The sequence below is a fragment of the Moschus berezovskii genome, chromosome 10 (genome assembly GCF_049115385.1).
Source record: "Moschus berezovskii isolate FMDL1 chromosome 10, NW_MosBer_1.0, whole genome shotgun sequence".
NCBI lineage: Eukaryota > Metazoa > Chordata > Mammalia > Artiodactyla > Moschidae > Moschus > Moschus berezovskii.
The window spans coordinates 46732171-46744455 of NC_142469.1; the positions used below are offsets into that span (position 1 = coordinate 46732171).

At 39.5% G+C, this 12285-nt stretch overlaps 1 protein-coding gene and 1 pseudogene across 2 annotated transcripts in view; one reads left to right on the forward strand and one right to left on the reverse strand.

The window, feature by feature from the left end:
• Window positions 1-12285, forward strand: part of SESN1 (sestrin 1) — a 114984-nt gene that overhangs the window by 49520 nt on the left and 53179 nt on the right. The window lies entirely within an intron of this gene.
• On the reverse strand, window positions 7282-7601 carry LOC148776314 (small ribosomal subunit protein uS14 pseudogene; annotated as a pseudogene).

Here is a 12285-nt window from a genome sequence, read left to right on the forward strand (position 1 = left end):
AATGAGTCAGTTCTTAGCATCAGGTAGCCAAAGTATTGGAGTTTCAGCTTCAGCATCAGTCCTTCCAATGATATTTAGGATTGAGTTCCTTTAGGATGGACTGGTTGGATCTCCTTGCAGTCCAAGGGACTCTCAAGAGTCTTCTCCAGCACCACAGTTCAAAAGCATCAACTCTTCAGCACTCAGATTTCTTTATAGTCCAACTCTCACATCCATACATGACTACTGGAAAAATCAGAGCTTTGACTAGTCAGACCTTTGTTGGTTAAATAATGTCTCTGCTTTTTAATATGCTGTCTAGATTGGTCATAACTTTTCTTCCGGGGGCAAGCGTCTTTTAATTTCATGGCTGCAGTCACCATCTGCAGTGATTTTGGAGCCCCCCAAAATAAAGTTGGTCACTGTTCCACTGTTTCTTCATCTATTTGCCATGAAGCAATGGGACCAGATGCCATGATCTTAGTTTTCTGAATGTTGAGTTTTAAGCCAACTTTTTGACTCTCCTAGAGGCTCTAAAGAGCCTTCCCTTTTTGCCATAAGGGTGGTGTCATCTGCATATCTAGGTTATTGATATTTTTCTCAGCAATCTTCATTCCAGCTTGTGCTTCATCCAGCCCAGCGTTCCTCATGATGTACTCTGCATATAAGTTAAATAAGCAGGGTGACAATACACAACCTTGACGTACTCCTTTCCCTATTGGGAGCCAGTCTGTTGTTCCATGTCCAGTTCTAACTGTTGCTTCCTGACCTGCATGCGGATTTCTCAAGAGGAAGGCTAGATAGATTAGTTGAAATAATGTTTGATCTCAACTCTAAAAATATGCATAGGAAAAAGAGCTGAGAGTAAATATATCAGTATGTTAGCAGTCATGTCCGACTCCCTGCGACCCCATGGACTGCAGCATGCCAATTGTGATGAGTTTTAATAACATTTATGTTTATACATACAGATAACTTTCTATACTTTCTTACAGCAAAAATATTACTTTTACATTAACAAGAGTTAATCTTTAAAACTTTCTTAAATATTTCTGAAATGTTGTTTATTCAACAAGTATTTATTGAGTTAGGTGAAAAGTACCAAGCACTCTTCTAAGCCAAGTGGATGAGCTTATAATGGAATAAGCAAAATCTTTGTCTTTGTGGAATTTCCATTCTGATACATTGCAGCTATCTGTGTGGCTTTGCTTTGAAACTTATTCTTCACATCTTTCCTAAAACCTCTGATATCACATTAGTGATTTATCATTTTCATCCTGTAATCAGCTACAGAGGAAAAAAAAAGAAAACCATAACTGCAATTTCTAAACTTTTTGCAATTCTTCAACCCTTCTAATGTTTTTCATACTTTGGAATCCTATCTTTGACATAATAATAGTCCTGTGTAAAGTTGATAAGAAGGACCCAGTTTAAACATTCCTTAAAGGGTTACCTTTTCTCTTTCAAAGAATCCATTCAGTTATTAGCATACACTGTTGCAGTTTATCTGACTTCTTTAATGTTAAAAATAGTCAGCTGATTTGTTATATCATCACTAAAGTAGCGCTGAAGTAGCCCCATTATAGTCTGACTCAGTTCAAGTGTTCAGTGAATAAAAAACTATCAAATCTAATTTTCTTTGAAACTTCTTGAAACCCTGCTACTACGTAAAACTGACTTTAGGATTTTTTTATTATTATAATTATTATTATTTGGAGGCTAATTACTTTACAATATTATATTGGTTGGTTTTGCCATACACTGACATGAATCTGCCCTGGGTGTACATGCGTTCCCCATCTTGAACCCCCCTCCCACCTCTCTCCCTATCCCATCCCTCTGGTTCATCCCAGTGCACCAGCCCCGAGCATCCTGTATCATGCGTCAAGCCTGGACTGGTGATTCGTTTCACATTTGATAATATACATGTTTCAATGCCATTCTCCCAATCATCCCACCCTCACCATCTCCCACAGAGTCCCAAAGACTGTTCTAACGACTTTAAAGCTACTGATCCAAAAGAATTTTAAACTGTTAAACTAATCACTGAAATGAATTCCTCTGTTTTTTTTAACAGGAACTAGTTTATAAATCAGCTATTTAGGACTCACCTTATATTTCTGTGTATAAGAGGTATTGACACTTGGTGATTTGTTTCAAGGATCAGCTCACACAAAGTGTTCAGCCCAGTCTTACTTGAAATGTTATGATAATTGAACAATTTTTACCATAACAAACTACTGTTACATTACTCCTATGGAAATATATGTTTTGAGGACCACATCTTCCCTACCTAGGCAATAGAAGCTGTGCTTTTGCTTCTTCCCTTTCCTTTCTAGACTGGGATACAGAGACCTAAAAGAGGGTTGGAAAAGAAGGGAGTCCAGTGGTGAGTGATTATTTGTTGACACTAATATTTTGTTAATTCCACATGCTTACTAAAAGAAGATAGCTCTCTTGGAAAGTTGCTTTTCCTGTGGTCAAACTGGAAGACAGAGCATTTACCCTTAGGCCTTGAAACCTTGGTTAAGGGTTGTGTATGTCTGCTGTTGGTGATTTGGGAGATGGGAGGGAACTACTACTGTTGCAGGAAGGGGGACCCCTTCCAGGGCCCGAGAGCAGGCAGGGTTTTGTCCAATGCTCAGAAATGAATTGTCTGAGGAGACACGTGCTGACAAAGCAAGAGACTTTATTGGAAAGGGGTGCCTAGGCAGAGAGCAGAAGGGTAAGGGAACCCAGGAGGACTGCTCTGCCATGTGGCTTGCAGTCTTGGGTTGTATGGTGATGGGGTTAGTTTCCAGGTTGCCTCTGGCCAATCATTCTGACTCAGGGTCCTTCCTTGTGGTGCATGCATTGCTTAGCCAAGATGGATGACAGCAAGAAGAATTCTGAGAGGTGGTAGAACACATGGCATTTCCTTTTGACCTTTCTCAAACTCTTCTGGTTGGTGGTGGCTTATTAGTTCCTTGTTCCTTATCTCCTGTCATAAAATAGCTCATGCAAATAGTTACTATTCGTGCCTGGCCAGGGTAGGCAGTTTCAGTCAGTGTTTCCCCAAACTCTACTGCTTGCCCACTTGTATAGACAGGGTATTTGAAAGTTGGAAACTGCTTTGGTATTTGTCTGCGTCCCTTAGGAAGTGAATCTCATCAATCTTTTAGATCATTCCAACTAACTTGATTCCTCTTGCAATTTAAACTCTGCTTTTTAATATTTAAAGGCTTGCCATACTGTCTCTATTCTTTAGCAAGATGGTAAATCTGTGACTCTTTATAATTGAAATGATTTTTTTTTTAATCCATTTGTCTTTCCTAGGCTGGGGATTTATTCACTGCTACCTAAGGTACTGTTGCAGACAGACACCACCTCAGCTAATAGCACAGTTGATCTGTTTTTGGGCAGACAAGTTATTACTCTTATTTGGACACATTTAGATTTGAAGTTTCTCCTTTCCACTGGCTGTCTCTAACATGTGATTAAAAAAAGATTGTGACTTGCTGCAAAACCTGTTGAAAATTGAAAAAGTAGTTAAGTCAGATGCCTGATAACCAATTTGACTTTGTCACTGAATTGGTGAATGTTTTTACTTCACATATAGAGAGGCTTAATGGAGATGCAGACATGGAGAACAGATTTGTGGACACAGTATGGGAAGGCGAGGGTGGGACAAATTGAGAGAGTAGCGTGAAAACATGTACATTGCCATATGTAAAATAGATAGACAGTGGGAATTTTCTGTGTGACACAGAGAGCTCAACCCAGTGCTCTGTGACAACCTAGAGGGGTGGCAGGGGGTGGGAGATGGAAGGGAGGTTTAAGGAGGAGGGGACATATGTACACCTGTGGCAGATTCATGTTGATATGTGGCAGAAACCAGCACAGTATTGTAAAGCAATTATCCTCCAATAAAAACTTTTTAAAAAATCAGTTTTTCCTATACTTACCTTTCTTGCTTTTGTTGTATTTTACAACACTTTTATTTATGAATCATCATTCCAAAATTTCATTTAAAGCTGTTGCCTAGGTTTCAAACCAAAGTCAGACATGTAATTTTATTTATATATGTACTCTTCTCTGGATATTTATGTTTTTTTAAAAATTTTATATTGGAGCATAGTTGATTAACAGTATTGTTTCAGGTGTACAGCAGAGTGATTAAGTTATATATGTATCTTTTTCAAATCCTTTTTCATTTAGATTATTATAGAATATTGTTCCCTGTGCTATACAGTAGGTCCTTGTTGTCTATTTTAAATATAGCAGTGTGTACAAGTTAATCTCAACTTCTCAATCTGTCCTCACCCCTCATCCTTCCCCCTAGTAAACATAAGTTTATTCTCTAAGTCTGTGAGTCTGTTTCTGTTTTATAAATAAGTCCATTGGTATTGTTTTCTTTTTTAGATTTCACATATAAGCAATATCATATGCTATTAGTCTTTCTTCACTTAGTGTGATAATCTCCAGGTCCATCCACGTTGCTTCAAATGGTGTTATTTCATTCTTTTTAATGGCAGAGTAATATTCCATTGTGTGTATATATATATATATATATATATACACACACACACACACACACACACACACCATATCTTCTTTATTCATTCATTTGTCAGTTCATTTTGTTATTGTTTCCTAAGGTAAGATTTTATTAGTATAAACTTCCCAGTTAGAACAGCTTTTGCTGTGTCCCAAATGTTTTGGATCATTGTGCTTGTGTTTCATTTGTCTCTAGTTATTTTTGATTTCCTCTTTGATTTCTTCAGTGATCCTTTGGTTGTTTACTAGCATATTGTTTAGCCTCCACATGTTTGTGTTTTTTTACAGTGTTTTTCTTGTAATGGATTTCTAATCTCATGGTGTTGTGGTCAGAAAAGATGCTTGATATGATTTCCGTTTTCTTTAATGACTGGGGCTTGCTTTGTGGCCCAGTATGTGATCTGTTTTAAAGAATGGACATGTTTGCTTGAAAAGCATGTGCATTTGCTGCTCTGTAAATATAAGTTAAGTCTATCTTGTATAATGTGTCATTTAAATCCTGTGTTAACTGATGTTCTTTCTGGATGATCTGTCCATTGATGTAAGTGGGATGTTAAAGTCCCCCACTATTATTATGCTACTGTCAATTTCTCCTTAGTAATTGCCTTCTATACTGAGGTGCTCATATGTTGGGTGCATATATATTTACAACTTATACAATTCTCATCTCTTCTTCTTGGATTGATCCCTTGATCACTGTGTAGTGTCCTTCTTTGTCTCTTGAAACAGTCTTTATTTTAAAGTCTATTTTGTCTGATATAAGTATTGCTATCCCAGCTTTCTTTTAATTTCCATTTGCATGGAATACCTTTTTCCATCCCCTCACTTTCAGTGTGTATGTGTCCCTAGATCTGAAGTGGATGCCTTGTAGATAGCATATATATGAGTATTGTTTTTGTATCTATTCAGCCAGTCTGTGTCTTTTGGTTGGAGCATCTAATCCATTTACATTTAAGGTAATTATTGATATGTGTGTTCTCAGTCCATTCTAGAGGAGATCAGTCCTGGGTGTTCATTGGAAGGACTGATGCTAAAGCTGAAGCTCCAATACTTGGCCACCTCATGCGAAGAGTTGACTCACTGGAAAAGACTCTGATGCTGGGAGGGATTGGGGGCAGGAGGAGACGGGACGACAGAGAATGAGATGGCTGGATGGCATCACCGACTCGATGGACATGAGTTTGAGTGAACTCTGGGAGTTGGTGATGGACAGGGAGGCCTGGCGTGCTGTGATTCATGGAGTCGCAAAGAGTCGGACATGACTGAGCGACTGAACTGACTGACTGATTGCCATACTGTTAATTGTTTTGGGTTTGCTCCTGTAGGTCCTTTTTCTTCCTCTTTTGTTCTCTTCTCTTGGGATTTGAAAACTAACTTTAGTGTTGTGTGTGATTTCCTGTGTGTGTGATTTCGTGTGTGTGTGTGCGTGTGTATGTATGTATGTATATCTGGTTCCTGCCCACTGATGCCTGCCCACTGGTAAGTTGACCTGGATCTTGTCCCTCTGCTGGGCAGGACAGTGCTCAGGAAGACTTTAAGCAGCCTGTCTGTTATTGTGGATAGCTGTGTTTCTGCCCAGTTGGTGGTTTGGCCTGAGGCATCCCAGCACAGGAGCCTGCAGGCTATTGGGTGAGGCTAGGTCCTGGGGAGAAAAATGGCACCTTAAGGAAGGCTTACGGCAATTAATATTCTCCAGAACTGCCACTGCCAGTCTCTTTGTCTCTGCAGTCAGCCACAGCTGCCCCCTGCCTCTGCAGGAAACCCTCCAACACTGGCAGATAGGTCTGGCCCACTCTCTTATGTTGTTCAGCTACTAAGTCATGAACAACTCCTTGTGACCCCGTGAACTGCAGCATGCCAGGCTTCCCTGTCCTTCACCATCTCCTGGAGTTTGCTCAAATTCATCTCCATTGAGTCAGTGATGCCATCCAACCATCTCATCCTCTGTTGCCCCCTTCTCCTCCTGCCTTCAGTCTTTCCCAGCATCAGGGTCTTTTCTTATGAGGTCACATCTATTTCCCCTGGGTCCTAGTGTGCATGAGACCTTGTGTGCACCCTCCAAAAGTAGGGTTTCTGTCCCCCCCACCATCCTGTGGGATTCTTGTGATCAAACCTAGGTTTCATTCCTGTAGGAGAAATTCTATGGTATAATTATTTTCCAGCTTACATGTTGCTCACCCAGTGCATATTGGATTTGATTTTATCATGATTGCACAGCTCCTATAGTTACATTGTGGTTTCTTCTTTGTCTTTGGATATAAGGTATCTTTTTTGGTAAGTTCCAACATTTTTTGGTCAATGGTTATTCAGCAGTTAGTTGTGATTTTGGTGTTTTCGTAAGGCATGAGCTCATGTCCTTCTATTCTGCCATCCTGAGACTTTCCCTCCTTTATGCTTGATTAGATATTAATTACTATGATGGAATTTTCTTCTTGAAAAAATAAAAGTTCTTATGTAAGTTAACTTCCTTTCAGTTCTATATCATTAAAATATGTATTAATATATATAATTGACTTCAAACACTATATATTAAATATTAGTGTATAGCATGTTAATATAAATAATAAATATCCACTCTCCTCTGTTTCCTGCTCTGATGTGCTAAGATGTTTTCCAAGTTTCACAGAAGTTTTGGCTATCATTCACTTATTCATTCAATCATTCATACATTCTACAGATGTTTGTTGAAAGTCAACTCTGAGAAGTATGCTAAGCAAAAGGAAGAGAAATACTATGTCCTAGCCCCTGTCCTCAAGAGACTAGCTATTTTTTTTTAAGTTTTGAAAACTTTTATTTTATATACAAAGAGTTAGTATTTCCGCCTCACCTAAGGTTGATGTGCTGGATGAGCCATCTAAGGAAGTTCGGTTAGTCCAACTTAATGAAGCCGATGTCCTTCGCATACTGGCGGAAACACTGGCAGCACATATTGAGGCCGTATTTCCGGATCAGACCGTGCCGGTTTGAGCAGACCCGGCAAGAGCGAGAACCCTGGCCGAATTTTCTCGGATGGCTCCAGTAGAGCTGCTGGTGACCCATGTTGCTTTCTCGGCTGCAACGAGGTAAAAGGGGCGAGACTAGCTATTTAGTGGAGGAGATAAAATAGTAAACAGTTAAAATATTTTAAGTACTCATCCCCTCACTTTTTATGGTTCTAGCTTCACAAAAAAATTGGAGTATTATTGCAGCCTAGGATATGTGGCTATATGTCCGTGGAGTAAATATATGACAAGTTATAACTTGAATCTATTGCCTTGCTTTTATTACATGTAAATTTTCAATTATGTGACCAGTGATGTTGGTTTTATTTTGTGTTTATAGGGTTTGCCATTAATAATTAATGCACCTCTTATAGAATACTTCTATTTGTATGTTCACAAATGCAAATTTTCCTCTTGTTTACCCTACAGCCCTTTTGGTACACTTAGCAGTTTATTTCCTTTTTGTTGATGGTTCTGTTTCTTAGTGTTTTAAGTTGGAACCTAGTTTGCCTCATGAACATTTGAATTATTATTTTAAGTTTCTCCCAGATGAAGTACTCTCATCTAACATATGCTTGAAATTGTGCCACTTGCAGTCATATGCCAGCTATACCATCCTCTCCAGTATGATATTTCTGTTGCACCTTGTAGTGAAATCTGCATATCTTCTTTCCCACCTAGAATAAATGCAATGTATCTCCCTGGAATTTAAAGTGGGATGGCATTTATAGGGGGAACTAGTCTGAACAAGAGATAGGTAATTTAATTGTTAAGTAATTTTAAACATTCAGTTCAGTTCAGTCGCTCAGTCATGTCCGACTCTTTGTGACCCCATGAATCACAGCACGCCAGGCCTCCCTGTCCATCACCAACTCCCGGAGTTCACTCAGACTCATGTCCATCAAGCCGGTGATGCCATCCAGCCATCTCATTCTCTTTCGTCCCCTCTCCTCCTATCCCCAATCCCTCCCAGCATCAGAGTCTTTTCCAGTGAGTCAACTCTTCGCATGAGGTGGCCAAAGTATTGGAGCTTCAGCTTTAGCATCAGTCCTTCCAATGAACACCCAGGATTGATCTCCTCTAGAATGAACTGGTTGGATCTCCTTGCAGTCCAAGGGACTCTCAAGAGTCTTCTCCAACACCACAGTTCAAAAGCATCAATTCTTTGGCGATCAGCTTTCTTCACAATCCAACTCTCACATCCATACATGACCACTGGAAAAACCATAGCCTTGACTAGACGGACCTTTGCTGGCAAAGTAATGTCTCTGCTTTTTAATATGCCATCTAGGTGGGTCATAACTTTCCTTCCATGGAGTAAGCGTCTTTTAATTTCATGGCTGCAATCAGCATCTGCAGTGATTTTGGAGCCCAAAAAAATAAAGTCTGACACTGTTTCCACTGTCTCCCCATCTATTTCCCATGAAATGATGGGACTGGGTGCCATGATCTTTGTTTTCTGAATGTTGATTTTCAAGCCAACCTTTTCACTCTCCTCTTTCACTTTCATCAAGAGGCTTTTTAGTTCCTCTTCACTTTCTGCAGTAAGGGTGGTGTCATCTGCATATCTGAGGTTATTGATATTTCTCCGGGCAATCTTGATTCCAGTGTGTGCTTCTTCCAGTCCAGTGTTCCTCATGATGTACTCTGCATATAAGTTAAATAAGCAAGGTGACAATATACAGCCTTGACGTACTCCTTTTCCTATTTGGAAAATTTTAAACATTATTTTAGGTTAAAAATAAGAATGGCTATATTAGGGACTAAAATAAAATGTTTGACATAAGTAATTATCCTGCTTTGGGCCAACTACTCCTGGGTTGGTCACTGCTTTATCACCTATGGAATGAGTTCTCTCCCCTAAAAGATTAGAAATGTCTCTGTGGAAAATTTTGAGAGGCTGTTCCTATCTGATCTTATAAACTTGTTGGTGTTAAAAGGAAAGGCTAGAGAAGGTAGCTGCCTTTTCAAAGCCTTGTTTCTTTGATAGTTGCTACACTTTAACAGCTGTCCTGTAGAAGTAGTTTCACTGCTTTGTTGACTAAATCCAGTGGAGCAGTACTGATGGTGAAGATCTCAAGTTGAACAGGCAAGGTAAGCAGAGGAATGTCTGTGGTAAACTCCTACACTACCTATAAATAGGGCCAGTTAGGGGCACCTAAATGGCACCCCACTCCAGTACTCTTGCCTGGAAAATCCCATGGATGGAACAATCTGGTGGGCTGCAGCCCATGGGGTCACTAAGAGTCGGACATGACTTCACTTTCACTTTTCACTTTCATGCATTGGAGAAGGAAATGGCAACCCACTCCAGTGTTCTTGCCTGGAGAATCCCAGGGACGGGGGAGCCTGGTGGGCTGCCGTCTATGGGGTCGCACAGAGTCGGACACGACTGAAGTGACTAAGCAAAGGTTTATTTAAAACAAAAGATTTGGGGAGGCTGTTTTTAATGAACATTCTTCTTATCATGGTCTCAGTGAATTTTGAGAACAAAAGTATTCCATCAGATTTTTTAAAACCTTGTAACTATAACATTTTTTACTTATGTTCCACATTGGATGAATTATTGAATGTTGAGGCACTGGTTTTTCTTTTAGAGCAAAGGATGGGATACACTTTCTTCAATCCATACAGATTCAAAATCAAATTCTCATTTTCATTTAGGGTTTTTCTACATTATGCCTCACATGAATTTATTTATCTAAGAGACACTATTGAGTATTTACTCCGTACTGGGAAACAAATAAGGCAAAGACTTCACTCTCAGGGAACACACAGACAGGTGGGAGAAATGGACTGGTAAAAAGCAGTTGCAATACATAGTGGCAGGTGGTCTGAAGGAAGGTAAACTCATCCAGGAAAATGACGAAAAGGGGCAAGACCTCAGGTGGTACTGTGGTGTGAACATGTGCTCGACTCCAGAAGTATATGGGTAGTAGAGGGGGCTTTGGATGATTGGAAATGAGGGGACTCGGATAAAGAATGGTCAGAGGAAGGCTCTGTAGAAGAGTATAGCCTCGGCTAAAGCCTGGCTGAGGAGTGTCTGGCTGAGGAGGTGGGAGACAGGGCACTCTCATCAGAGGGATCAGCATGTGCAAAAGCACAGAGTCAGGAGAGTTCGCGTGATTCAGAGGGAACTGTGTTCCATGGGAGGAATCTGGATCTCTTTCTAAAAGTTAAGGGGACACCTGAAAGACTGTAACAGCATCGACCTGCAGCTTAGAAAGACTTTTCCAGGATGGAGAATAGGCTAGAAGGTGGCACAAACAATGAGACAGAAGGCTCTTGCTATAACAAAAGAGAGACTGGAGGTAGAAGAAGGCAGCCATGGAGTAGTGAGAAGAGGAAAACCCTGAAATAGCTGCCAGATATTCATTGGGAAATATGGGCAAGCCAATCTGCAAACAGTAGCTGAAATTGGGAGGAATCTTGCTTCTTCCCAAACCAGATGAGCACAAGAGATTCACTGTAAGAAGAACTGAAGAGACTGGAACAACTTTTAGGAGCTCTTAAAACCAGCCTTTCCATGACTTCTTTCTAAGACAGGGTCCCCTACTGAAAAACAGTTGCTAGGAGTGGAATAACAATTAAGCAGAATAGGGACAACAGAGATGAAAGGAAAAGAAAGTCTATGAGAGAGGAGAATGGAGCCCCCAAAATTGCAGAATGCAAGTTGTCACACTACTCAGAAACAACAGAAAATTCCACGTAGTTAGAAAAATCTGTTCTGACCCTATCTCTTTCAACTTTATGTCACATAAAAATGAGCAACGTATAAAGTTCTAAATGAGAATAAGGAGTTGAATCTTATCTACAGACAATGAAAGCATACTTGAAAGACTAGTCAAATACTGTCACCTACTATTTAAAACAAAAGACCTTAGGAAAACAATAAATGAAAGAACCACAAAAATCACAAGTAGAAAAAGAAGTGAGGTTATATTAACTCTGAAAAAAAAAAAAGAAAAATAATTTGAAGTAATGCATTAAACTGGAAAGAACATAAATCCAGATAAATAATGCCATAAGAGAAATAGGTGAAAAATAAGAAAGCTTTAAAAATATGAAAGAGATGAAAAATATTTTAAAGGATTTTTGAAAAGTGACAGATATTAAGAGTAGACAGAAGAGCCAACATACAGATAATAGCCATTAGAAAAAAAATCAGAGGACGGGGTAAAAATGAGTACTAAAAAGTACAATTCAAGAAAATTTTCTTGAAATTAAAAAGAAGCTACATATTGAAAGAATATATTGCATGCCTAACAATGCTAACCCAGAATGACCATTACCAGACATAGTCATACTAACTTATATGGGAAAAGTTACATTATCATCTAGACTTTTCAATAGCAGTACCAAAAGAAAATAGAGCAGCATGTTTAATATATTCTAGGAAAGAAAATGTGAGCCAAGGATTTTCTAACTTTCAAGCATAAACAACAAACATTTTCAGTATATCAGAGCTGGAACTTCCCTGGTGGTCTAGTGGTTGAGAATCCACCTTGCAAAGCAGGGGGCGTGGATTTGATCCTGGTTGGGGAACTAATATCTCACGTGCTGAAGGACAACTAAGCCTGCCTACTGCAACTACTGAGCCCACAGGCTCTGGAGTCCACATGATGCAAGGAAAGATCTTGCATGATGCAGTGAAGATCCCACATGCTGCAGCTAAGACCTATCACAGCCAAATAAATAAATATGTAAGGGAAAAAAAGCTCAAGAATCTATTTCCTGTGGTCACTTCCTATAGAATCTACTTAAGAACGAGCTTCAGATTATTAAAATG